Source organism: Dendrobates tinctorius, unplaced genomic scaffold (genome assembly GCF_039654945.1).
Source record: "Dendrobates tinctorius isolate UK_male_01 unplaced genomic scaffold, ASM3965494v1 ptg000137l, whole genome shotgun sequence".
Classification (NCBI taxonomy): domain Eukaryota; kingdom Metazoa; phylum Chordata; class Amphibia; order Anura; family Dendrobatidae; genus Dendrobates; species Dendrobates tinctorius.
In genome coordinates, this window is record NW_027361805.1 from 809,364 (window position 1) to 836,601 (window position 27,238).

At 46.2% G+C, this 27,238-nt stretch overlaps 1 protein-coding gene and 1 long non-coding RNA gene across 5 annotated transcripts in view; both read right to left on the reverse strand.

Annotated features, from left to right (window-relative positions):
• LOC141048586 (uncharacterized) overlaps positions 1–27,238 on the reverse strand; it is a 142,787-nt gene that overhangs the window by 84,116 nt on the left and 31,433 nt on the right. The gene's annotated exons all lie outside the window — the stretch shown is intronic.
• LOC141048592 (uncharacterized) lies at positions 16,598–24,386 on the reverse strand. Of its 3 annotated transcripts, XR_012220095.1 has the most exons (4): positions 22,931–24,386; positions 22,706–22,851; positions 18,919–19,457; positions 16,598–18,822 (listed from the first exon to the last, which is right to left on the reverse strand). It is a non-coding gene; the product is annotated as an uncharacterized lncRNA (long non-coding RNA). The 3 variants fall into 3 exon arrangements; XR_012220094.1 differs by having other exon boundaries at positions 22,706–24,386; XR_012220093.1 differs by lacking the exons at positions 22,706–22,851; positions 22,931–24,386 and having other exon boundaries at positions 18,919–19,117; positions 19,200–22,690.

Sequence of the window (27,238 nt, forward strand, 5' to 3'; positions counted from 1 at the left end):
TTAACTGCACCTGTAACTTACCTGTGGCACCTAACAGGTGTTGGCAATAACTAAATCACACTTGCAGCCAGTTGACATGGATTAAAGTTGACTCAACCTCTGTCCTGTGTCCTTGTGTGTACCACATTGAGCATGGAGAAAAGAAAGAAGACCAAAGAACTGTCTGAGGACTTGAGAAACCAAATTGTGAGGAAGCATGAGCAATATCAAGGCTACAAGTCCATCTCCAAAGACCTGAATGTTCCTGTGTCTACTGTGCGCAGTGTCAACAAGAAGTTTAAAGCCCATGGCACTGTGGCTAACCTCTCTAGATGTGGCCGGAAAAGAAAAATTGACAAGAGATTTCAATGCAAGATTGTGCGGATGTTGGATAAAGAACCTCCACTAACATCCAAACAAGTTCAAGCTGCCCTGCAGTCCAAGGGTACAACGGTGTCAACCCGTACTATCCGTCGGCATCTGAATAAAAAGGGACTGTATGGTAGGAGACCCAGGAAGACTCCACTTACCCCGACACATAAAAAAGCCAGGCTGGAGTTTGCCAAAACTTACCTGAAAAAGCCTAAAACATTTTGGAAGAATGTTCTCTGGTCAGATGAGACAAAAGTAGAGCTTTTAGTGCAAAAGCATCAACATAGAGTTTACAGGAGAAAAAAGAGGCATTCAAAGAAAAGTACACGGTCCCTACAGTCAAACATGGCAGAGGTTCCCTGATGTTTTGGGGTTGCTTTGCTGCCTCTGGCACTGGACTGCTTGACCGTGTGCTTAGCTTTATGAAGTCAGAAGACTACCAACAAATTTTGCAGCATAATATAGGGCCCAGTGTGAGAAAGCTGGGTCTACCTCAGAGGGCATGGGTCTTCCAGCAGGACAATAACCCAAAACACACTTCAAAAAGCACTAGAAAATGGTTTGAGAGAAAGCACTGGAGACTTCTAAGGTGGCCAGCAATGAGTCCAGACCTGAATCCCATAGAACACCTGTGGAGAGATCTAAAAATGGCAGTTTGGAGAAGGCACCCTTCAAATATCAGGGACCTGGAGTAGTTTGCCAAAGAAGAATGGTCTAAAATTCCAGCAGAGCATTGTAAGAAACTCATTGATGGTTACCGGAAGCAGTTGGTCGCAGTTATTTTGGCTAAAGGTTGTGCAACCAAGTATTAGGCTGAGGGTGCCAATACTTTTGTCCGGCCCATTTTTGAAGTTTTGTGTGAAATGATCAATGTTTTGCTTCATTCTCTTGTGTTTTTTCATTTAAGACAAATTAAATGAAGATAATAATACCAAAGAATTTGTGTTTGCAATCATTTTCAGGAAGAAACTGAATATTATCTGACAGAATTGCAAGGGTGTCAATACTTTTGGCCATGACTGTATAATGAATGGGCTGCCAATGTAAGGACTGGCGAAGAGCGGACGTGTCCGAGTAGCGATTAGTCAGATAGATGACCCTGGCTGCTGCATTAAGTATGGACTGGAGAGGGGAAAGTCGAGTAACGGGGAGGCCAATTAATAGAGCGTTGCAGTAATCCAGGCGGGAGTGGATCAATGCTACAGTGAGGTTTTTTGCTGTTTTCATGGTGAGAAAAGGGCGGATTCTAGAGATGTTCTTTAGGTGTAAGCGGCAAGAGCGGGCAAGAGATTGTATGTGGGATGTGAAGGAGAGATTGGTGTCAAACATAACACCCAGACAAGCGCGCCTGCTGCCGGGGTGTTATTGTGGTACCACTCACGGAGAGGGAAATGTCAGACTTAGGGAGGTTAGTAGATGGCGGGAGCAGAAGAAGTTCAGTTTTGGAGAGATTGAGTTTCAGATAGAGAGCGGACATGATGTTGGAGACTGCAGACAGTCACTGGCGTTCTGTAGTACAGAAGGGGGTAAGGTCAGGGAAGATGTATATAGTTGTGTGTCATCAGCATAAAGATGGAACTTAAAGCCAAATCTGCTGATGGTCTGTCCAATTGGGGCCGTGTAGAGAGAAAAGAAGGGGGCCAAGGACTGAGCCCTGAGGAACCCGACAGCAAGAGGAAGAGGAGATGACGTGGAGCCAGAGAACAAAACACTGAAGGAGCGATCAGAGAGATAGGAAGAGAACCAGGAGAGAGCAGTGTCCTTAATGCCTAGTGACTGGAGCCTAGAGAGTAGGAGATGGTGGTCAACAGTATCGAAAGCTGCAGATAGGTCAAGAAGAATGAGCAGAGTGGTCACCGTTACGTTTTGCTGTCAGAAGGTCATTGGTCACTTTGATGAGTGCAGTTTCAGTTGAATGTAGGGGGCGGAAGCCGGACTGTGAAGGGTCCAGAAGGGAGTGAGTGGAGAGGTAACGGGTAAGGCGGGAGTAAACTAGGCGCTCCAAAAGATTAGAGATGAAGGGGAGTTTGGAGACTGGTCTTTAGTTGTTTGTGCAGGATGGGTCGAGAGCGGGTTTGAAGGAGGATGGGAAAATGCCTGAGGAGAGGGAGAGATTAAAGATTATAGTAAGGTGGGTTGTGACGACTGGAGGAGATGTGAGGGAATGGGGTCGGTAGTGCATGTAGTCGGACGAGAAGAGAGGAGTCTGGAGACTTCTTCTGTGATGGGATCAAATGTGGAAAGTGAGCCAGGGGAGATGCAGGAAGGGATGGGAGTCACAGCACTTGATGGTTGAGAGCAGATTTATTGACGGATATTATCTATTTTTTCTGTAAAGTGGGAGGCCAGGTCATCAGCACAAATGTCTGTGATAGGGGCTTGTGCTTTTAGCCTGAGGAGGGAGTGGAAAGTGTCAAAAAGTTTCTTGGGTTTGTTGGCTAGTGAGGAGATCAGGGTGGTGAAGTAGGTCTGTTTGGCAAGGTGAAGGGCAGCGTTATAGGTTCTTAACATAAATTTGAAGTGGATGAAGTCTTCTGGTGTGCGGGTTTTTCTCCATAGGCGTTATATGCGTGGTAGGTAGGAGTGAGCTGGGGAGGGCGAGGATTTGTGAGCGTGAAGGAGAAAATGTTGTGGTCAGAGAGTGGAAGCGGTGAGTTATTTAGGTGGGAGATTGAACAGAGCCAGACGAAGACCAGATCAATGGTGTTACTATCCTTGTGTGTCTCAGAGGTTGAAAGCTGCGAGAGGCCTAGAGAGGTGGTTAGTGATAGAAGCTGGGATGCAGATGTGGAAGTAGGGCTGTTAATGTGGAAGTTGAAGTCTCCCAGGATAAGGGTTGGAAGTTCTGAGGACATGAAGTGCAGCAGCCAGGCTGAAAAGTGGTCAAGGAAGTGGGTGGGTGAGCATGGGGGCCGGTATATGACCGCTACTCTGAGGGAGAGGGGACGGAAGAGCCTGATGGTGTGGACCTCAAAAGAAGTGAATGAGAGTGATGGAACTGGGGGGGATGACCTGGAAAGTGCATTGTGGGGACAGGAGAAAGCCGACTCCACCCCCATGTCTGTTTGTGGGTCTCGGGGAATGAGAGAATTGTAAGCCACCATAGGAAATGGCAGCAAGAGAGACAGTGTCAGAATCCTGAATCCAGGTTTCAGTGAGGGCCAACAAATTAAGAGAGTTGTTCAGAAAGTATATCCAAATAATTGGGCCTAACAAAATGGCACTTCAAAATACTACAATATCCAAAAAGACAAAGGAAGTTGAGCCACAAAACACACAATCTCCATCAAAGTACAATAGCCAAACAGCAAAAACACAACAAAAGGAGACACAAGTCCAATACAGCCAGACAAGGCACACATGCGCAAGCACCACCAGGTGGAAAATGGACACCAGTAGGAAGCACGGAGATAAGCTTATCTCTGTACCTCCCACTGGCATCCATCCACCACCTGGCAACAACCGCACACATGCACCTCGTCCGGCCACACTGGACCCGCATCTACCCCCACTGTGTCTTTACTGTTTGGCTACCGTGCCAACTTCCTCTGTCTCCCCGGACACTGTTCAGAAAGTAGTTGTGCAGGAAAGGAAGCTTGTTACAAACAGACCGTGGATTCCAGAGGGCACAATTAAAAGATGGAGATGAGGGAGTGCAAGTAATATTAATAAGATTATTATGGTTTCGATATGAGGTAGGGTAGGGGTTGAGGTTGGGGGATGGTGGAAAAGGGTTGGGGAGATGTCACCTGCAATCAGTAGGAGTAGGAACATAAAGAGCAAATAGTTGTAGGAATTGTAAGTAGTTTTTTTCTGCGCTGTGTTTGGGCAAGATGGGCTGAGGTTTCTCAGGAAGGTGAGGAGTGCATGGGAGCTGTACATGGGAGAGGGAAGTATAGAGGGGCTGATGTGTATGAGTCGTGATGGAGGGGGGGATGGGGTGGTGAATGTGGATGGCAAGACAACACAGGAAGATAGAGATAAAGCACATGGATAAAGGAGAGAGCAAAGTGTGGGTTACCTGACTCCTGCCCTGAATAACTGCCATAACTGCAGTTTTCTTGTTGCTTAGCTTCTGTGATGCTTGCGTGCTGCACCCCACACTGCGTGCTTCCCCTTAGGAACTAGGTTTTGATTTTTTACAAGAGAACGATGGCTTTGCATTGGATTGGGAGTGTAATAAAGATGGAAAAACTGTGTTTATTTCATTAAAAGTCTTTATTCTTAATGTGTGTGTTTTTTTAACCCCTTTCATACTATTGGATTAATAATGGACAGGTGTCTTGACACCTCTCCATTATTAACCAGGCTTAATGTTACCTTACAATAGCAAGGTGACATTAACCCCTTATTACCCCATATGCCACCCCCAGGGCAATGGGAAGAGAGCGGGTAAGTGCCAGAATTGGCGCATCTTACAGATGCGCCTTTTCTGGGGTGGCTAGGGGCAGATTTTTTTTAGCCAGAGGGGGCCCCAAAACAATGGTCCCTCTCTAGGCTATTAATTTCTGCCCTCAGTCACTGGCTTGCCCTCTCTGGCAGAGAAAATTGCACGGGAGCCCACGCAATTTTTTTCCGTGAATTAATCATTTAATTTAAGACCTACAGCTCCAAAATTTTACAGACATACACTACTAACATTATTAGGCAGGGACATATATAAATCTTAGTGATGTGCAATGGTTTATTATATGTAAACCATGTGTCATATCCTGTTGGCTTTAGCAATTATTTTACAAAAGCTGACAAATGAATTAACAGCTATTCCTCTCTCAAATATTAATATTTATATATGTGTGTGTGTGTGTTTGACCTCCCTACGACACCTGGGCATGCTCCTGATGAGTCGGTGGATGTTGACATGAGGGATCTCTTCCCAGACCTGAACTGTTGTGAATTCGCTTTCTGGCCTCTCTCTGGTTATTACTGAAGGTAGTGGAGCTGGTCAGATCGACAGAGGGGTTGCGAGTTCTCTTTCTGGGCTCCCTCTGGTGGTTACTGGAGCTTTTCTGATAGACAGAGGCTTGCCACCTGATAATGATGATGACGATGATTGGAGATCTGGGGTTTCAGATTGGAATTTAAGACAGCCGACTCACTCTACCCCTGCTGATAATTTGCTTCCTGTTCCTCCTGAGGTCTGATTCTCCAGCTCTGTCCCTGCATGTTCAGCTAAGTGGTTTATTTGCTATTCTGTTTGCATTTGATCTGGTTTTGTATATCTCTTCTTGGTGCGGGTCAGCCAGCTCCGGCTGGGGCTGTGCTGAATCACCGCCCATATGTTACTGCTTGTGCCAGTTTGTTTTATCCCTGTTAGATTGGTATATACTGAAAGCAGAGCAAAGAGACCAGAGTGCTGATAGAGTCGGGGGCGAAGTCGTGTGACTTCAGTGTTTTTTTGCATCAGACGTGTTGGACTTTTTGCAGGGTTTTTTGCATGATTGCAGACAGTGTCTTTCCTTTCCTGTCTAGTCAGTGTGGGCCCCATCATTTGCTCAGTCTATTTTCCTGCCTGTGTTTGTGTTTTCATCTTGTCTCACCAACAATATATGTTTGGGGGCTATCTATTCCTTTGGGGTCTGCTCTGGGGCAGTTTAGATTTCCCCTTTCTTGCTTTAGGCTTAGTTAGCTCTCCGGCTGTGCCGAGGCGTCTAGGATCATCCTAGGTACGCTCCACGGCTACTGCTAGTTCTGTGGATAGGATCAAGGGTCTGCAATCCGCTTAGGTACCAACCTCTCTGGTATTCTGTGGCTTAGCCTGGACCTGTTCTCCTACTCAGTGACCCATTCATAACAATCACCAGCCTAACTGTAGACTCTAGGGTACTCCAAAGAAGGAAAGCATTTAAAAAAAAAAAAAAAAAAAGTGTCAATTTTTGTAATATATATATATATATATAAAATTTCCTCTTTTTTCTGGAGCTGCAGGAGATTTTTTTTTTCTCTAAATGGAGGCTAAGCAATTGTCTGATTGTGTTGAGCAGCTCGCTGCTGAAGTGCGGGGAATTTCTGCCTATCTCGCTCAATCGTCTGATGTTGAACCAAAAATCCCTACTCCTGATGTGTTTTTTGGGGATCGGTCTAAATTTTTGAATTTTAAGAACTGTAAACTATTTTTTGCTTTGAAACCTAACTCATCGGGGAGCTCTGTGCAGCAGGTTAAAATTGTCATTTCCCTGATGCGTGGCGATCCCCAGGATTGGGCCTTTTCTTTGACACCAGGAGATCCTATTCTGGCTAATGTGGATGCATTTTTCAAGCCTTGGGGTTGTTGTATGATGAACCTAATGCTATTGATCAAGCTGAGAAAACATTATTGGCATTGAACCAGGGTCAGGATTCTGCTGAGTTATATTGTCAAAAATTCTGAAAGTGGGCGGTCCTTACTAAATGGAATGACGATGCCCTAGCAGTTCTCTTTCAGAAGGGTTTGGCAGAAACCGTAAAAGATGTTATGGTGGGATTTCCTGTTCCCTCTAGTCTAGACGATTCTATGTCATTGGCCATTCAAATTGATCGGCGTTTACGTGAACGTAAAACTACACGAGAGGCGTTGCCGCCTTTCGAACGAACTTCTGAACCCATGCAATGCGATAGGGATTTGTCTAGGGCGCAACGTCAGGAGTTTAGAAGGCGTAATAAGCTGTGTTTTTTCTGTGGAGACTCCTCTCATACTATTTGTCTGCCCTTAACGAGAAAACCATTTTGCTCACAGATTTGCGGTGGGCAGTGTACAGCCTAAGTTTCTTTTGGCGATTACCCTGATCTGCTCCTTGTCTACATTTTCCGCTAAGGCTTTTGTAGATTCACGAGCAGCTTTGAATCTGATGGATTTGGACTTTGCTAAACGTTGTGGTTTTCCCAGGATACCCCTGCAGACTCCTATCCCTTTGAGGGGTATTGATGCTACTCCTTTGGCGGAGAATAAACCCCAGTTTTGGACCCAGGTGATAATGCGTGTTGCCCCAGACCACCAAGAAAATTGTAAATTTTTGGTGTTGCACAATTTGCATAATACTATTGTTCTGGGTTTTCCTTGGTTGCAAACTCATAATCCTGTTTTGGATTGGAAATCTGTGTCTGTGGTGAGTTGGGGTTGTCAATGTGTTCTTAGTGACACTCCTGTTTTCTCCACCTCTCCCCAGTCTCATGATATTCCTGACTATTTGGCTGATTTTTCTGATGTATTTAGTGAGAGCAAGTCTGCGTCTTTGCCTCCTCATAGGAGTTATGACTGTGCAATCGAGTTAATGCCCGGGTGTAAATTTCCCAAGGGTCGGCTTTTCAATTTATCGGTACCCGAACATGAGGCTATGCGATCTTATATCAAGGAGTCGTTGGAGAAGGGTCATATTAAACCATCCTCTTCACCTTTAGGTGCTGGGGGGTTTTTTGTGGCCAAGAAAGATGGTTCATTAAGGCCATGTATTGACCATCGTTCCCTTAACAAAATCACTGTTAAATATCAGTACCCGTTACCCCTGATTTCTGAGTTATTTTCCAGAGTTAAAAGCTCCTGTTGGTTTACCAAGCTTGACCTCAGGGGGGCGTATAATCTTATTCACATCAAGCACGGGGATGAATGGAAGATGGCGTTTAATACTCCGGAGGGACATTTTGAGCACCTGGTGATGCCTTTTGGGCTCACTAATGCCCCTTCTGTCTTCCAATCTTTTATGAACGATATTTTCCGGGACTTTGTGGATAAGTTTTTGATAATTTATCTTGATGATATTTTGATCATTTCCAGTGATTGGGATTCTCATGTGGAACATGTCCGGACTGTGTCCCGGATTTTGAGGGAAAATTCTCTGTATGTTAAGGGATCGAAGTGCCTTTTTGGTGTACAGAGGATTTCATTTTTGGGATTCATTTTGTCCCCGTCTGCTATTGAAATGGACCCGGCTAAGATACAGGCCATTTATGATTGGGTTCAGCCCACTTCTTTGAAGGCTCTCCAGGAGATTTTGGGTTTTGCTAATTTCTATCGTAAATTTATAAGTAATTTTTCTGGTATTGTTAAACCACTGACTGATTTGACCAAAAAGGGCGCTGATGTGGTGAATTGGTCTCCAGAGGCCGTCTAGGAATTTCAGAAGCTTAAGCGGAGATTCGCTTCTGCTCTGGTTCTACGGCAACCTAATGTCTCACTCCCATTTCAGGTGGAGGTAGATGCTTCTGAGATTGGTGCAGGAGCCGTTTTGTCCCAAAAAGATCCGGAGACTTCTAAGATGAATCCCTGTGCCTTCTTTTCTCGAAAATTCTCCCCATCTGAATGCAACTATGACGTGGGAAATCGGGAATTGTTGGCCATGAAATGGGCATTTGAAGAGTGAAGACATTGGTTGGAGGGAGCTAGACATCAAGTTGTGGTCCTCACCGACCACAAGAATTTGATTTATTTTGAATCAGCCAAACGCTTGAATCCTAGACAGGCTAGGTGGGCCTTGTTTTTCACGCATTTTAATTTTATGGTCTCTTTTCTTCCGGGCACTAAGAATGTTAAGGCGGATGCCCTTTCAAGGAGTTTCTTTGCGGATTCTCTTGATGTGACCGAGCCTACTACCATTCTAAATGAGGGTGTAGTTCTTTCCACTATTTCACCTGATTTAAGACGTGCCCTAGAGGAATTTCAGGAGGACAAACCTGAACGTTGCCCTATGGGACAATTGTATGTCCCTGACCAGTGGAGGAAAAGAGTAATGTCTGAAATTCATTGCTCCGTGTTGGCTGGTCATCCAGGTATTTTTGGTACCAGAGATTTGGCGAGTGTCTTTTTGGTGGCCTGCCTTATCTCGTGATGTCAAGAATTTTGTGCAGTCCTGTGGGACTTGTTCTCGATCCAAGCCCTGTTCTCATTCTAGTGGGTTGTTGATGCCCCTGCCAGTGCCCAGGAGGCCATGGACCCATATCTCAATGGATTTTATTTCTGATCTTCTTGTCTCTCAGAGAATGACTGATATCTGGGTGATTTGTGATAGATTTTCTAAGATGATCCATCTTGTACCACTCCCAAAGTTGCCATCTTCTTCTGAGTTGGTGCCCTTGCTTTTACAACAGGTGGTTTGGTTGCACGGGATTCCTGAGAACATTGTGTCGGACAGAGAAGTCCAGTTTGTTTCCAGATTTTGAAGAGCTTTTTGTTCCAAACTGGGAATTCAGTTATCTTTCTCCTCTGCATTTCATCCTCAGACCAATGGGCAGACAGAGAACAAACCAGACTTTGAAGTCCTATTTGAGATGTTTCATATCTGCTGATCAGGATGACTGGGTCTCATTTTTGCCCTTGGCCAAATTTGCACTAAACAATAGAGCTAGTTCTGCCACTTTGATGTGGCCCTTTTTCTGTAACTTTGGGTTTCATCCTCGATTTTCTTCAGGGCAAATGGAATGTTCGGCCTGCCCAAGTGTGGACTCTGTGGTAGAGAGAATGCAGCAGATTTGGGACCAAGTGGTGGATAAGTTGTCCCACTCTCAGGAAAAAGTCCAACGGTTTTCCAACCGGCATAGGACCATTGGTCCCCGGTTTAAAGTGGGTGATATGGTTTGGTTGTCTTCAAAGAATATTCCTATGAAGGTTGCGTCTCCAAAATTCAAGCCAAGATTCGTTGGACCTTATAAGATTTTGGAGATCCTTAATCCCGTTTCTTTCTGATTGGCTCTTCCAGTTACGTTTAAGATCCATAACGTGTTTCATAAATCTTTGTTGAAGAGGTTTGTGGAACCAGTAGTTCCTATGGCAGCGCCTCCTCACCCTGTATTGGTTAAAGGCAATTTGGAGTATGAGGTAGAGAAAATATTGGATTCTCTTTGGCTAGATGGAGACTCCAGTACTTGGTCAAATGGAAGGGTTATGGCCAGGAGGATAATTCTTGGGTCTATGCTTCTGACATTCATGCCAAAAGATTGGTTCATGCTTTTCACCGGGCTCATCCTGATCGGCCTGGTGGCGTGGATGAGGGTTCGGTGACCCCTCCTCCAGGGGGGGGGGGGTACTGTTGTGAATTCTCTCTCTGGCCTCCCTCTGGTTATTACTGAAGGTAGTGGAGCTGGTCAGATCAACAGAGGGGTTGCGAGTTCTCTTTCTGGGCTCCCTCTGGTGGTTACTGGAGGTAATAGAGCTGATCTGATTGACAGAGGCTTGCCACCTGATAATGAGGATGACGATTGGAGATCTGGGGTTTCAGATTGGGATTTAAGACAGCCAACTCCCTCTATCCCTGCTGGAGATTTGCTTCCTGTTCCTCCTGAGGTCTGATTACTCCAGCTCTGTCCCTGCATGTTCAGCTAAGTGGTATATTTGCTATTCTCTTTACATTTGATCTGGTTTTATCTATCTCTTCTTGGTGCGGGTCAGTCAGCTCCGGCTGGGGCTGTGCTGAATCACCGCCCATATGTTACTGCTTGTGCCAGTTTGTTTTATCCCCTGTTAGATTGGTATATTCTGAAAGCAGAGCAAAAAGAGACCAGAGTGCTGATATAGTGGGGGGCGAAGTCGTGTGACTTCAGTGTTTTTTGCATCAGACGTGTTGGACTTTTTGCAGGGTTTTTTGCGTGATTGCAGACAGTATCTTTACTGGTGAACAGGTGGGCCAGTCCATAGCTTCAATGCCTTCATCTTGCAGGAACTGCTGACACACTCCAGCCACATGAGGTCTGGCATTGTCCTGCATTAGGAGGAACCCAGGGCAATCCGCTCCAGCAAATGGTCTCACAAGGGGTCTGAGACTCTCATATCGGTACCTAATGGCAGTCAGGCTACCTCTGGCGAGCACATGGAGGGCTGTGCGGCCCTCCAGAGAAATGCCACCCCACACCATTACTGACCCACTGCCAAACCGGTCATGCTGAAGGATGTTGCAGGCAGCAGATCGCTCTCCAAGGCATCGCCAGACTCTGTCACATGTGCTCAGTGTGAACCTGCTTTCATCTGTGAAGAGCACAGGGCACCAGTGGCAAATTTGCCAATCCTCGTGTTCTGTGGCAAATGCCAAGCATCCTGCACAGTGTTAGGCTGTGAGCACAAACCCCATCTGTGGACGTCAGGCATTCAGACCGTTCTCATGGAGTCGGTTTCTAATCGTTTATGCACATTTGTGGCCTGCTGGAGGTCATTTTGCAGGGCTCTGGCAGTGCTCCTCCTGTTCCTCCTTGCACAAAGGCTGAGGTAGCGGTCCTGCTGCTGGGTTGTTGCCCTCCTACAGCCCCCTCCACGTCTCCTGGTGTACTGGCCTGTCTCCTGGTAGCGCCTCCAGCTTCTGGACACTACGCCGACAGACACAGCAAGCCTTCTTGCCACAGCTCGCATTGATGTGCCATCCTGGATGAGCTGCACTACCTGAGCCACTTGTGTGGGTTGTAGAGTCCCGTCTCATGCTACCACGAGTGTGAAAGCACAACCAACATTCAAAAGTGACCAAAACATTAGCCAGAAAGCATTGGTACTGAGATGTGGTCTGTGGTCCCCACCTGCAGAACCACTCCTTTATTATTGAGTGTGTCTTGATAATTGCCAATAATTTCCATCTGTTGTCTATTCCATTTGCACAACAGCATGTGAAATTGATTGTCAATCAGTGTTGCTTCCTAAGTGGACAGTTTGGTTTCACAGAAGTTTGATTTACTTGGAGTTATATTCTGTTGTTTAAGTGTTCCCATTATTTTTTTGAGCAGTGTATATACCTATTCTACATGTATATATCTATTCTAACCTTCTACGCTGTACTGCAAGCGGCATCTGTCGGCTTTTACTATCTATATGTATATACACTAATATATATATATATATATATATATATATATATATATATATATATATTATAGTGGGGAATAGATAGCTCAGCTGGGATCTTTGCTTTGGCACAAGCGTGTGGCTATGAAGTCACTTCAGCAGACTAGCAAGTTTCACATGGATATGAACACGGCATATTTATTGTGCACACTTGTTACTCAATGTTACACATGCCAAACATGAAATAAAACATCTAAGGCCATCTGGCCACTAACTAACAATAGCAGGTTAACTACAAAATAAACCTATATAACAGCAAAGAAGTCCATGTAATCTTACTGTGTCAGCTCCCAGCTCAGCAGACAAGAGACTGAGAGATCCCAGCTCCTCCTGATTATATCAGCTGGACCAGTCAGGAAACCAAAACCTGGATTGAATTAGTGGAGGGGGAACCACCAGTCCTTTCCATGCTGATCACTAAGGAAACCAGGACTGGATTACAGTGAAATAAACTGGCTTCATCATCAGTACAGGGAGACATATGAAATGAAACGGGGAGAAATATACCTGTTTTCTAGTACCTCTCCCCTTGGCACCTCACACACCCCCCTCCTCTGTTCGAGCCCCTGGAGTCGGACACGACGAGTCATCAAGCAGTGCGTTCTAGACAACGCATCTGCATTTCTGTGCGCTGTGCCCGCCCTGTGCTCAACGGAAAATTTAAACCCTTGTAATGTTAAGAACCAGCGTGTCACCCGCGCATTGCCTTCTTTTGCCCGGGACATCCACGTTAGGGGCGAATGGTCCGTCACTAGTCTAAACTGGCAACCTAGTAAATAATAGCGCAAGGTGCACAGGGCCCATTTCACAGCCAGGGCTTCCCGGTCCACTACACTGTAGTTCTTTTCTGCTCTCGTAAGCTTTCTGCTTAGATAGGCCACTGGGTGTTCCTCGCCATTTACTTCTTGAGACAAAACCGCGCCGAGGCCCACCCCAGAGGCCTCCGTTTGGACAATAAACTCCCATTTAAAGTCTGGTGCAACCAACACTGGTTGGTCACAGAGGACTGTTTTCAATCGCTGAAAGGCCTCCTCTGCTTCTGCGTTCCACTTTATTGTGACAGATTTCGACCCCTTAGTAAGATCTGTGAGAGGAGCTGCGATGGTCGCAAAATGTTTGATGAACCTCCTATAATAACCAACGATCCCTAAAAAAGCTCCAACCTGTTTTTTGGTTACCGGTCGTGGCCAATTTTGAATAGCGTCCACTTTACTGGCTTGAGGCTTCACGACGCCTCTCCCTATGCTATATCCCAGATAGCGAGCCTCTTCCAATCCCAACGTACATTTCTTGGGATTGGCAGTCAACCCAGCTGTTTTTAGAGAGTCTAAGACGGCTTGTACTTTTGACAAATGCGTGTCCCAGTCATCGCTAAAGATAATTATGTCGTCCAAGTACGCGGATGCATACTGGCCATGGGGTTTTAGGACAATATCCATTAGACGTTGGAAGGTGGCTGCGGCACCATGCAACCCAAATGGCATATCTCGGTACTGGAATAATCCCTGGGGCGTAACAAAGGCAGTTTTCTCTTTGGCTGATTCCGTGAGGGGAATCTGCCAATAACCTTTTGTTAAGTCAATAGTGGATATGTACCTAGCCGAACCCAGTCTCTCTATCAGTTCATCGACTCTTGGCATCGGGTAGGCATCGAATTTCGATACTTCGTTTACTTTCTATATCAATATCTAACAGGCCTCTAGGACACCGCCCATAAACCAACTCAAAAGGTGAAAAGCCTGAGGAGGATTGGGGTACCTCACGTATAGCGAACAGGAGGTATGGTAGTAGGGCATCCCAATCTCTCCCGTCCTTATCCACCACCCTTTTCAACATTCCCTTTAGGGTTTTGTTGAAGCGCTCCACCAAACCATCAGTCTGAGGGTGATATACTGAGGTACGCAAATGGGAGATTTTTAGTAGTTTACATAAATCCTTAAGTATACGAGACATAAAGGGGGTCCCTTGATCCGTAAGTATCTCTTTCGGAATGCCGGTACGGGAAAACATATTAACCAGCTCCTTTGAAATTGATTTCGCATTGGCATTCCGCAAGGGCACTGCTTCAGGATAACGCGTGGCGTAATCCAATACTACCAAAATGTACTGATGACTAGAGTTGAGCGACGTTGGTCAGATCGGGTTTCGTGAAACCCGAATGAAACAAAATAAGTTTCAGATGAAACTCGTCCAACTAGAGCAAAACAAAGTCGGAGTTTCGTCCGAAACCCGACCCCAATGCAAGTCAATGGGAAATAAAAGTCGGACGAAACTCCGACTTTGTTTTGCTCTAGTTGGACGAGTTTCATCTGAAACTTATTTTGTTTCATTCGGGTTCGACCAAAGTCGCTCAACTCTACTGATGACCCCTGGCAGATTTTACTAATGGACCGACTATATCCATTGCTATCCTCTCGATGGGAACCTCTATTATTGGTAAGGGCACTAAGGGGCTTCTAAAATGTGACATAGGTGTGGTCAATTGACACGTAGGACATGACCGACAGTACTGGGTCACGTCTCCCACTAGACCCGGCCAAAAGAAACGTTGCAGAATACGGTGTTTTGTCTTTTCTACCGCCAGGTGTCCTCCCAAGGGATGTTTATGTGCCAACTCCAAAACTACCTGGCGAAAGGACTTAGGTACCACTAGTTGTTCTACCACCACCCCTCGCACCTTGTCTATGTGATACAACATATCCTGCTGCACCGCCACGTGTGGGAACTCGTTTTGAGCCCCTGGGTACAATGGTCTTCCCTCGGAGACCTTTATGTTTTCCCACGCCCTTGCTAGAGTAGGATCCTGGTGCTGAGCGGTCCCGAACTTACCACGGGCCACCTCAAGATCAGGCATTTCTAAAACATCCTCTAGCTGGTCTGCCTCGCCTGCATACACAGCCAGAGGAGAGTCCACAGATTCTAGTACTTCCTCTGAGATGAGTTCTCCGTCGTCTTGCTGCAATGGTTCAGGGGCTAGCTCCGGAGCACCGTCTTCAACTAGAGGGTTCATGCCACTTTTGAAGTTCCACAAGTCCCAAAATAAGGGAAAGTCTCTCCCCAGGATTACACTGTGTCCCATAGACTTTATGACTGCTGCCTGATGTCTTTTGGCCCCTACTGGCGTGGCAAGAGTAACCCAGGCAGTGGGGTAGTTCTTGGTATCCCCATGGATGCAACTAATGCCCACGGTTAAGTTCGTTAGGGCGCTAGAGTCCACCAAACTGGCATGCACCAAAGTTACTTGACTGCCGGAATCCAAGACGGCATTCACACTATAACCGTCAACCTCGACGTGGCACACATGTTGTTCATTTCCCGTGAGGGTCTCCGCCACACAGACTGACTGCACATATAACGAAAGACGTCTCATAGCGTTACAGTCCATTGGCTCTGTAGTCATTGGGCAGTTAGCTGCTACATGGCCAAGACCGCGACATCGCCAACATTGTATAGGCCCTTGTCTCCTCGATGGAGATCCCAGACCAGGTCTGCTGGCTTGATGTGAGCCCGTACCACCTCCATAGTCCTTTGTAGGTCTGCTACCCTTCATTGTGACGTTCTCTTCTTTTGAAGATGAAGTAGGTTTCGCAGGACTCCCCAGCGATTTCTTGGGGAGCCAGTGGGGTGCTAACGTCCCTTGGAGTAGGCTTTCAGAAGCATTGTAGCGTTCGACCATATTCACCAACTGGTCAGCGGTAGTTGGGTCACCCTGTCCAACCCACCTCTGGATCTTAGCGGGTAAGGACCGCAGGTACTTGTCTAGAACACGCTCCACCATCTGTGCGGAGGTCAAAGCCTCTGGTTGCAGCCATTTTTTTTACTAGATGGATGAGATCATGCATTTGTGAGCGGGCTGGCTGATGCTCCACAAAATTCCATAAATGCACCCTCTGTGCGCGTACATACGTGTTTACTCCCAGCCTTGCCAGGATTTCGCCTTTGAGTTTGATATAGTCCATAGCATCCGCTCCACTCAGATCGTAATAGGCCTTTTGTGGATCTCCGCTCAGAAATGGAGCAACTACCTCAGCCCATCTGTCCAGCGGTAAGTGCTCACGTTCTGCAATACGTTCAAACACGGTGAGGTATGTTTCCACATCATCGTCTGCGGTCATTTTAAGCAAAGTCTTCTGTACGGCTTTCTGCGCACTAGCAGCGCTTTGTGCACGGTCTCCCTCATCTCGGGGTTGCCGAACCAAGGCCTGTTTTATTGCCTCCAACTGCTCTTGCTGCATCTGGTGTTGCTGCTCCAGAGCCTTCTGGAAGCAAGTATTAGTCTGCTGTTGCTGCACATTTGCTTGCAATAACTGCTTCACTAGTTCCTCCATATTACTGGACTCTTGGCTCTTCAAAAGCGCAGAAGCTTTCAGCCAGGACATACACAGCGTTTTCTCTGCAGTCACAGTCCAGCAGCCACAAGTGCCCGCATTCGAAACACCATTTGTGGGGAATAGATAGCTCAGCTGGGATCTTTGCTTTGGCACAAGCGTGTGGCTATGAAGTCACTTCAGCAGACTAGCAAGTTTCACATGGACATGAACACGGCATATTTATTGTGCACACTTGTTACTCAATGTTACACATGCCAAACATGAAATAAAACATCTAAGGCCGTCTGGCCACTAACTAACAATAGCAGGCTAACTACAAAATAAACCTATATAACAGCAAACAAGTCCATGTTATCTTACTGTGTCAGCTCCCAGTTCAGCAGATGATATAATCAGGAGGAGCTCTCAGTCTATCAGCTGGACCAGTCAGGAAACCAAAACCTGGATTGAATTAGTGGAGGGGGAACTACCAGTCCTTTCCATGCTGATCACTAAGGAAACCAGGACTGGATTACAGTGAAATAAACTGGCTTCATCAGTACAGGGAGACATATGAAATGAAACGGGGAGAAATATACCTGTTTTCTAGTACCTCTCCCCTTGGCACCTCACAATATATATATATATACACATACATACATACATACACATACACACACACGTTTTGAAGATTTGGTTTGAAAACATGCCTGCAATGTCAAATATTACATACCTGTTATATTTAAATGTACCTGAGATGTTAACGTGTACTTGCAGTGTAAAAATGTACCCCTAATGTTTGCTGAGTTCAATATAAACTACCTTCCCTCAAAAATAAAGCGTGTTTGTGTCGTACTTTACCTAAAAATAAAGTGTGTGTGTCGTGGCGGCGGATAAAGATACAAATAACACAAGATATGGTGCTAACAAAATACAACTTTTATTTTCAACACTTTTACAAAAAAAAATGGTTAAGGTTGGGGTGATTTGTTTATTCTTTTCTTCGGTGTTTATGTGAGGGTGAAATGGGGAGGCCCTTGGGGGTGTGGAGCAGTGAGGATTGGGTGGTAGTTGATGAGGAAGGTGTTACAGGGGAAGGGTCTACAGGGGAAGGGGCAACAAATTGAAGGATTGGATCAGGGATGCAGTGGAGACATTGGGGATAGATGACAAAGTGGAATCATGGGAATCGATAGACAAACTAGAGGGAACAGAGTCACAAGGGAAGGTAGTGACAAACTGGTAGGTGAAGGTGGAGGTGGTGGGTTCAATGCGGGCATAGCTTTTTGGCTACTGGTTTTGGTCCTGGTGCCAAGATTTTTTTTTTGAACCTCGCTTTTCTTGGCCAAGTGGGAGTGCTGGGCTCTATAGCAGTCATCTGGCATGGTGCTGGACTGGGCAGCATCGTTGATACTACTGGCTGCAGGGGTGCCTGACTCTGGAGCATGGTGGATGCTGCCGGCTGCAGGGTTGATGGACTTGGCAGCGTGGTCACTCGGTTAACTGGAGGCAGTGGTGGTGGTGGATAGTTCGGTGCTGTGGGAGCTGGAAAGTAGATTGGCTGCTGGTAATATCCTCCGGCCTGTTGATTGTAGGATTGTGAATGCTGCTGGGACTGCTGCTGCTGTAATGCATGGCTGTAAGCAACCTGGCAGACCTGCATGATGTTCAGCTGGAGTTGAGGTGTAAGTTTTTCTGACACGCTCGACTCAATTGCAGAAAAAAAAAGTCACACCGGTCTCTCAAGCTCAGCTTCCAGGAGGTCAAGGCGTTTGTTGACTTCCTTGAACCCACACTTCACTCTGTCAGTAATCAATCTAATACCATCCTGGAAGACCGAGCTTAATTGCATAAACTTGGACATACCTCACCCCTCCCAGGCCCTCTGCCGCTGACGAGAAGACCCACCAAAAGCAGAGGCAGAGGGCTGGGAGGGGGGAAAATCTGATGGACCGTCTGCCTCCTCCCCAGCCTGTGAAGCCTGCAAGGTTGCTCCATCGCTAGTGGATGACTGGGACTGCATCTGTTCAGTGGCTGGTAGATGAGGGGCTGCTTTAACAGAGGATGATCAGGGTTGTGTGGTGCTGCACCAGGTTTTGTGTGGAAAAGAAAAACATTCGTGCAAAAATCAAGGTTGTGTTGTGCTGCTCCTGGTTCTGTGTGTGGAAAAAAATTAAACATTAATAAAAAGGAAAAAAAAATTCTATACTTGCGTTCGCTGAGCAAGCACAGGCCTTAGAAAGGCAAGGTCCCGGTGGTACTTTTATTTGCAGAACCTTGCAGCAGAACCACTTCAAACCCAAAGCTCCTCTATCATGTCCCTGTTGAAGCGGTCCTTCATTGAGCGCCAATGGATTTTGATTCACTTCACTGTGAAGGGGAAAAAAAAAAAAAAAAAAAATGTAGAAAACAATGCACATCCATTCACAGGTTCACTGCCGGTTCAGACTACATTGCAATACTTACCAAAATCAGTTCTGGCTCGCAGCGTGGTACGGTCCCAAACAGGCAGCAGCGATGTTGCCACTTATTCCCAGAGACGTCGAATCACTACATTGTGGGAGTGCTGACGGTCACGGGTGTCCCACAACGGTACTCCCTCTTGCACAAGGTGAATAAGCTGCTCGTTGTCTATGTCGAGTGTGGCTTCTTCCTGTTGTGAAACCTATAAATAAAAAAGAAAAAAATAATCTTAAGTAAAACTAAAAAACAAATTGTATTACAACTCTAATGAAAAGAATACTTACACGCCGTCTTTCCTCCTGAGACACATGAGCCCGACAACCCTGGGAAGAATCCTCTCCACTGGACTGCTCCTGCTCTTCATCACTGCAAGGTACCTGTAAAGAAACTAAATGATTTCACACATGTGGAGTATTGCCAGTCAATACATACCAATCAGTATAGCAAATGTGATTACATAATCTTTGTCCGCTCCACACCCGGAAGAAGTCTGTTCTGCACTTGAGGAAATTTTGAAGAGCAGGCAGTAGTCAAGTGAAACACTACAGAAAAGAACAGAAGAAAAATTAACCCCTTTCCTACATTGGACGTAATATTCCGTCCATGTGACCTGGGCCCTAAGTCCCATGGACGGAATATTACGTCTAGCGCGATCAGCTGCGCCCACATGGTGAGCACTGCTGATCGCGGCCTGGTGTCAGCTGATTATCACAGCTGACACCCGGCACAATGTGTCAGGGGCGGTCACGGACCTCCCCCGACACGTTAACCCCTTGCACACCGCGATCAAACACGATTGCGGTGTACCGGGGGTTAAAGGGAAGCATCGGCAGGGAGGGGGCTCCCTCCGTGCTTCCCTGAGCCCCCCACAGCAGCGCAATGTGCTACGCTGCTGCGGGGGTCTCTATCCCTGCAGGTCCCCGGATCCAATATGGCGACGGGGACCTTCGGGGGCCTGCAGGGAGCTGGCTTCCTCAGTGCCTGCAAAGCGCAGGCATTAGGAAGTCTGCGTCTATGCCTGTGACAGATCGCTGTTCTGTCACAGTGATCTGTGATGTGACACATCAGAAATCTGTCACAGGACAGTGATGTCCCCCCCTGGGACAATGTAATAAAGTTTAAAAAAAAAAAAAAAAAATCACTAAATAAATTACAAAAAAAATTCCCAAATAAAGTCATTTTTTGGAAATAAAAAAAAAAAAAAACCACAATAAAAGTACACATATTTGGTATTGCCGCGTCCGTAACGCCCCACCCTATAAAACTGTCCCATTAGTTAACCCCTTTAGCGAACCCCTTAAAACATAAAAAAGCAAAAAATAATGATTTATCATACAGCCGAACAAAAAGTGCAATAACGCGCAATCAAAAAGACGCATATAAATATCCATGGAACCGCTGAAAACGTAATCTTGTCCCGCAAAAAACGAGCCGCCATACAGCATCATCAGCGAAAAAATAAAAAAGTTATAGCTCACAGAATAAAGCGATGTAAAAATAATTTTTATATAAAATTGATTGTTTTCATTGCATAAAAGCGCCAAAACATAAAAAAAGCCCTAAATGAGGTATCGCTGTAACCGTACTGACCCGAAGAATAAAACCGCTTTATCAATTTTACCGCACGCAGAACGGTGTAAACGCACCCCCCAAAAGAAATTTATGAAACGCTGGTTTTTGTTCATTCTGCGTCCTAAAAATCGGAATAAAAAGCGATCAAAAGATGTCACGTGCCCGAAAATGATATCAATAAAAACGTCAACTCATCCCGCAAAAAATAAGACCTCACATGACTCGGTGGGTCAAAATATGAAAAAATTATAGCACTCAAAATGTGGTGATGCAAAAACTATTTTTACAATAAAAAGCGTCTTTTAGCGTGTGACAGCTGCCAAATATAAAAACCGCCGTAAATAGTAAATCAAACCCCCCGTTATCATCCCCTTAGTTAGGGAAAAATAATAAAATTAAAAGAAAATGTATTTATTTCCATTTTCCCATTAGGGCTAGGGTTAGGGTTGAGATTAGGGTTAGGGGTGTGTTGGGGTTAGGGTTGGAGTTAGAATTGGGGGTTTCCACTGCTTGGGCACATCAGGTGCTCTCCAAATGCAACATGGCTTCTGATCTCAATTCCAGCCAATTCTGCGTTGAAAAAGTCAAATGGTGCTCCTTCCCTTCCAAGCTCTGCCATGCGCCCAAACAGTGGTTTACCCCCACATATGGGGTATCAGCCTACTCAGGACAAATTGCAAAACAACATTTGGGGTCCAATTTCTCCTGTTACCGTTAGGAAAATAAAAAATTGGGGGCAAAAATATCTTTTGTGGAAAAAAATAATTTTTTTATTTTCACGCCCGGGCGTCATAAACTTCTGTGAAGCACTTAAGGTTCAAAGTGCTCACCACACATCTAGATAAGTTCCTTAGGGGGGTCTAGTTTCCAAAATGGGGTCATATGTGGGGGGTTTCCACTGTTTAGGTACATTAGGGGCTCTCCAAAGGCAACATGACACCCACAGACCATTCCATCAAAGTCTGCATTCCAAAACGTCACTACTTCCCTTCCGAGCCCCGACGTGTGCCCATACAGTAGTTTTCGCCCACATATGGGGTATCAGCGTACTCAGGACAAATTGGACAACAACTTTTGGGGTCCAATTTCTCCTGTTACCCTTGTGAAAATAAAAAAATTGGGGACTAAATGATCATGTATGTGGAAAAAATACAAATTTTTTATTTTCATGCCCGGGCGTTATAAACTTCTATGAAGCCCTTGGGGGTTCAAAGTTCTCACCACACATCTAGATAAGTTCCTTGGGGGTCTAGTTTCCAAAATGGGGTCACTTGTGGGGGGTGTGTTTAGGTACATCAGGGGCTCTCCAAACGTGACATGGCGTCCAATCTGAATTCCAGCAAATTTTGCAGTGAAAAAGTCAAACGGCGCTCCTTCCCTTCTGAGCTCTGCCATGCGCCGAAACAGCGGTTCCCCCCCACATATCAGGTAACAGCGTACTCAGGACAAACTGCACAATAACTTTTGCAGTCCAATTACTCCTGTTACCCTTGGTAAAATAAAAAAAAAATTGAACCTGAAGTATTTTTTTTGTGAAAAAAAGTTAAATGTTCATTTTTTTTTTTTAAATATTCAAAAAAATTCCTGTGATGCACCTGAAGGGTTAATAAACTTCTTGAATGTTGTTTTGAGCACCCTAAGGGGTGCAGTTTTTAGAATGGTGTCACTTTTGGGTATTTTCTATCATATAGACCCCTCAAAGTGGCTTCAAATGTGATGTGGTCCGTAAAAATAAAATGGTGTTGCAAAAATGAGAAATCGCTGGTTAACTTTTAACCCTTATAACTTCCTAACAAAAAAAATTTTGGTTCCAAAATTGTGCTGATGTAAAGCAAACATTTGGGAAATGTTACTTATTAAGTTTTTTGTGTGCCGTATCTCTGTGATTTAAGAGCATAAAAATTCAAAGTTGGAAAACTGCGAAATTTTAAAAATTTACCAAATTTCCGTGTTTTTCACAAATAAACGCAAGTTATTTGAATGAAATTTTACCACTACCATGAAGTACAATATGTCACAAGAAAACTAAGAATCACCGGGATCCATGGAAGCGTTTCAGAGTTATTACCTCATAAAGGGACAGTGGTCAGAATTGTAAAAATTGGCCCGGGAGTTAACGTGCAAACCACCCTTGGTAGTGAAGGGGTTAAACTTGTAAAGATCCGAAAACAATGTAGACCAAAAAAAAAAAAAAAAAAAAAAAATGGACACTACTTACATTACAGGCAGTAGTTCAACACCACAGCAGTTAGCACAGGCCAGGGACAGACGGCAGCAACAGGAGACAACCACAGGACCAGGAGATGACCACGGGAAAACCGCTGCACCAGGAGACACCCACTGCGGCAGAGAGAATCGGCAAGTCTACAAGGAGCAGAAAAAGCATTCAGAGAGACAGACATTTCCATAGCTTCTATACTTACATAGACAGTGTTGTGCTCACCACAACAGAAAGCAGCTCCAGGAGACGAACTAGAGAGACCCACTGCACCAGGTCAGTTGACACGTCGAAAAGTAAACAGAAAAAAAAATTTAGTACAAAGTACAAACAGCAGTGAGAGAGGATGACATTTTCTAAGGTTCTATACTTACAAAGTCAGTGTTGTGGTATCGTCCAGAGTGTTATGGCCTTGCTGTGTTCACACTTCTTTTTATAGAGCTTTCAATAACTAGGTGGTTGAATCGCTTCCTGGACCAACTCATTAAAAAAAACGCATTTGTATAGAACGCATGTGCGTACGCATACATTCCCATCGACAGTAATGCATTTATCTGACGCACTCAGCATATTTGACGGATTTTTGCTGCTTCCAAAAATCCAACATGCTGCGTTCGCCTGACCCCGCTGCACACCAAAAAACACCACGAGTACTCTGACGCATGCGAACTGATGCAAACGCGTGCCCCTGCGTACACCATGTTAAAGATAGGCAAATATGACGCATACAGATTGCTGCGGATGAAACGCTGTGCAAACAGACGCAAATGTGAAAGCAGCCTAAGTAAACAGAGCACAGCTTGGAACTCCGCTCCACCTGCGGCTGTAAGAAGTAGATGATGACTGATTATGACAGCTATCATCTGCCAGGAAAGATGCAGACTTGGCTTGTGAGCCCGCATCAAAGGCATAGTTGTATGTCCCCGTATTTTATTTAAAATAAATAAAATTGCACATCAGAATAAAGGAATGACGATGATGCACAGCGCTATAGTAGCGGTTGGGAAAAGAACAGGAATTGCTGGTATGTTTATATTTTTTGGAAATTTTCTGTGTTTAGTGTAACTTCTTTAGAGTGCCCCTGTCAGCAGGATTGTGCACAGTAAACTACAGACAGTGTCAGGTCGGCGCTGTTATCCTGAGTAAAATGATACCTTGGTTGATGAAATCGCCTTGTGGCTGTTATCTATATTTTCAGTTAATGATATGCCGCTGCCCCAGGGCAGCCTGTGGGGGATTGTCATGTGGTGCTCTCCTTAGGTGAAATTCACCAGTATGGCTTCTGACAGATGACTGCTCCCTAATTTACATAATGAATATTATATAGATTTAAAAAAGAAAATCCCCTTTTGCAAGCAGGTGGCAGCGGCGGTGCATGTGCTGCAGTATGATCGCATCTATAATATGTATTTTATTGTTTTTGATGGTATAAATAAAAAATCAGTCTGAAAATGGCACCGGCCGTGTCGGCACGGTAGCAGCTATTAGCAGGAGTGGGCCATCTCCTGCAGGCAGAGCCATCTTGACAGAGAAAAAAAAAAAAATTGTCTCCTCCAAGAAAGCGCCGCCAGAGCCTGCGAGTAGCATCCGTTGGATCACTGACAGCTGCTACTGCGCAGGAGCCTGCGAGTAGCATCTGTTGGATCACTGACAGCTGCTACTGCGCAGGAGCCTGCGAGTAGCATCTGTTGGATCACTGACAGCTGCTACTGCGCAGGAGCCTGCGAGTAGCATCTGTTGGATCACTGACAGCTGCTACTGCGCAGGAGCCTGCGAGTAGCATCTGTTGGATCACTGACAGCTGCTACTGCGCAGGAGCGGCCAGTGCCATTATCAGACTGATTTTTTCTTTTACATTTCTGAATACCATCAAAAACAACAATTAACCCCTCTCTGCCATTTGATGTACTATACCGTTCATGTGACCTGGCACGTCATAACGATCGGCAGCGCACACGGGGGGGTGCGCGGCCGATCGCCGACGGGTGTCAGCTGATTCTCACAGCTGACACCCGGCACTAGGTGCCAGGAATGGTCAGACAGACAGTCCCTCTGCCTTTGGATCAGAGACCCCGTGGCGTGACTCAGGGTCCCAATCGCTGCCATGGTAACCCGATGTCGTTATGACAACATCCACTTACCAGAGCTAAGAAACTTCCTGTTATGCACAGTGCATTATGAGGAAGTCTCTCAGGTCAGTGTGCAGTAAGTGCAGTGCTGACAGCTTCTATACCATGCAGACTGGCTTCATCTACATGCTATAGAAGCGATCAGCCTGCAAAAAATGATTTGTTATGCGGGGCTTAGGTCAAAGGAGGCTGACAAACCCGGGCCCCTGCGGAGTCCCTCAAACTAGGGAAAACCCTGTCTGACCCTCAACCCAGGGTTTTTGCTAAAGGTGCAAATGCCTGAGCCTCCAGCCTCTCCTTATCTCCTGCTCAGCCCTAAGCTGAACCCTCCACCCAGTGAGTTGTAAAACCACCAAAGCCCACACAGTAATGACAGACAGGGAGAACTCAAACCACACCGCGCCGCATACACACAGGACAATACTATAATGTGAACAGGGCAAAACAAAGCACAAATATAGGAAGGCGAAAAAGGTAACAACGGATCATACGACACCAGATATGAATTTCTCTCTCCAACACCTCCACTCCAGACCGGAACCACTTGGCACAAAACACAAGCTATAATCGGCGATGCCCACAGGCCAGCACGACTATTTAAAGACCGTGGGCGTGACCAAACATCCCACCTGATTTCCAGCTAGATTAACCCCAGATAACCTGAGTAAAATCAAGCCGGCGCCACTGAGGCTATAGTGGACGGAGATGGAACTACCGCTGCCTGCCGGACGCTGTGGTGTGAACAGCGTCCGACATGACAGTACCCCGTCTTCTACGAGGGACCCCAGGTCCCTCAAGACTCATAGGACCCGGCTTGTCCGGATGGCGGCGGTGAAAGGAACTGACCAGTCGATCCGCGTGTATGTCCGAGGCTGGTACCCAAGACCTCTCCTCCGGACCATACCCCCGCCAGTGCACCAAATACTGAAGAGTACGGCGCAGTACTCGAGAGTCCACCACCTTGGAGACTTCAAACTCTAAATCGCCATCCACCATGACTGGAGGTGGCATCGGCGTCGTGTCCACAGAGCCTACCACCTTTTTCAATAAAGACCTGTGAAACACGTTGTGTATCTTGTATGCCGCAGGAAGCTCCAACCGATAAGCGACCGGGTTAATGATGGCAGCAATCTTAAAAGGGCCAATAAATCTTGGACCCAATTTCAATGATGGAATTTTGAGTTTTATGTTTTTAGTAGCTAACCACACCCAATCACCCACACACAGGTCCGGACCTGGCACGCGTCTAGAGTCAGCCACACGTTTGTATCTTGCACTCATGCTCAGCAATCGCTGTTTCACACTCCTCCAGACCGATGATAGTTGAACTCCTAACCGGTCCTCCTCTGGGACGCCCCCAGAGACCCCGACGCAAGGTACAAAATTGAGGATGGTGCCCATAAACACAAAAGAACGGAGACTCTCCCGATGATTCTTGGCGGTGATTATTTAATGCGAACTCGGCCAAGGGAAGGAACGTCGACCACTCCTCTTGGTTGTCAGACACAAAACATTGCAAATACTGCTCCAGATTTTGGTTCATGCGCTCAGTTTGACCATTTGACTGCGGATGAAACGCCGATGAATGAGACAACTTGATCCCCAATCGTGAGCAAAAAGCTTTCCAAAACGTCGCCACAAACTGGGTACCCCTATCAGACACTATGTCCGACGGAACTCCGTGCAGTCTGACCACCTCCTGCACAAAGACCTGAGCCAACGTCTTCGCGTTGGGCAAGGAAGGCAACGACACAAAATGCGCCATCTTCGAAAATCGATCAACCACCACCAGGATGACCGTGTTCCCCGCCGAGGCAGGCAAATCTGTGATAAAGTCCATGGAGATTTCTGTCCATGGCCTACTAGGTATCCCCAGCGGCTGTAGAGTGCCAGCAGGACGGGTTCTAGGCGACTTGGCCCTGGCGCACGTGATGCAAGCTGTCACGTACGAAACCACGTCCTGACGGATTTTTGGCCACCAGAAGCGGCGCGATACCAGTTCCAAGGTGCCCCTAACCCCTGGATGACCGGCCAGGACCGAGTCGTGGTGTTCCCCCAACACCTTAAGACGAAGATGAAGGGGTACGAACGACTTATTAGCGGGAAGTCCTGGTGGTACCTCCTCCTGGGCCTCGGCAATCTCCGCCTCTACCTCAGTCGTGAGAGCCGAAACCACTACACCTTCCTGGAGGATGGGTACCGGATCTTCCCGAGGTTCTCTCCCCGGAAAACACCTGGACAAGGCATCCGCCTTGGTGTTCTTCGCCCCAGGACGGTAAATCACCAGAAAGTTAAAACGTGTAAAAAACAATGCCCAGCGAGCCTGCCTGGGAGACAGACGCTTGGCCGACTCCAGATAGAGCAGGTTTTTATGGTCGGTGATGACTGTGACCTGGTGGGCCGC